We start from the raw sequence: 1,102 nt of genomic DNA on the forward strand, positions 1-1,102 counted from the left end.
GAGTAATAATGTAGTATCTCCCAAATAATGGTGTTGTGTCTCTAGAGTAACAGTGTACTGATAGTGTAATATCTCCAGAGTGACGATGTAGTATCTCCAGAGTACCGGTGTAGTATCACTGGAGTAATGGCATAGTATCTGGATTGAAGGGAGGAGGGTGGTATTTGGCTCCCACGCACCCCTCACTCTGGCTTCCTCTCACTTCCAGAGCTGTCACATTGAAGAAGGTGAAGAGGAAGGTGGCGAGAAAGACGAGGAGGAGGCCGAAGGCTCATTTGAGGTAGGTGATCCCCTCCCTACCTCCGGTCCTGGCTCCAGCCCCTGCCTGTGCTGACCCTTGTGTCTCCACCCCACAGGAGAAGGAGATGGAGAAGCAGAAGCTGCTCTACCAGCAGTCACGGCTGCACAACCGCGGGGCGGCCGAGATGGTGCTGCAGATGATCAGCGCCTGCAAAGGTGAGATCGGACTCTCGCCTGGGGAGGGACAGCGGGGCGGCTTGACGGGGGGCTGGCAGGTTGGGGGGTGAGCCATGTGCCAGGCTGGTAACCAGCGTTGCCTTGGTTGTCGGCAGGGGAGCCAGGCGCCATGGTGTCCTCCACCCTCAAGCTGGGCATTTCCATCCTGAACGGAGGCAACGTGGAAGTGCAGCAGGTACGGCTGGGCCGGCTTCGCTCCCAGGGCCAGGTCCCCAGCACTTCGCTCAGTCCTTACGCAGGCCAAGCTCCCGCTGAGCCTCGGAGTAACGGCTGAGTCACGGCCGAGGAGCTCGGCCACCTGCTGCGTAACCAGCCAGTCATGTCCAAGTAACACATTAGTAACCACTGAGTAACAAGTGAAGGAGTGTGGGGTAAAGAGGGCTTATGCCCTGAGTAACAAGGGGAGTATGCAGTGAGTAACGGCTGAGTAATGAGTGAATGTGCACTGAGTAATGATGGAGAACGTGCTGTGTAATGGCTGAGTAACAATGGAGTAAGAAGCTGAGTAACTAATGGGTACACACTGAGCAATGAGGGAGGATGTGCTGAGTACAGCTGAGTAGCTAACAGGCATGCAGAGTAACAAGGGAGCACAGGCTGAGTAACGGGCTGAGTAACGAGGGAG

The 1,102-nt window shown here is 55.9% G+C and overlaps 1 long non-coding RNA gene across 1 annotated transcript; it reads left to right on the top strand.

Annotated features, from left to right (window-relative positions):
* The first annotated feature begins 206 nt into the window (after positions 1 to 206).
* Positions 207 to 662, top strand: LOC113405668. The gene is made up of 3 exons (XR_003369543.1): positions 207 to 280; positions 357 to 456; positions 573 to 662. It is a non-coding gene; the product is annotated as an uncharacterized LOC113405668 (long non-coding RNA).
* The last annotated feature ends 440 nt before the right edge of the window (positions 663 to 1,102 follow it).

The sequence above is a fragment of the Terrapene carolina genome, unplaced genomic scaffold (assembly GCF_002925995.2).
Source record: "Terrapene carolina triunguis isolate 2854851 unplaced genomic scaffold, T_m_triunguis-2.0 Scaffold48124, whole genome shotgun sequence".
Classification (NCBI taxonomy): domain Eukaryota; kingdom Metazoa; phylum Chordata; order Testudines; family Emydidae; genus Terrapene; species Terrapene triunguis.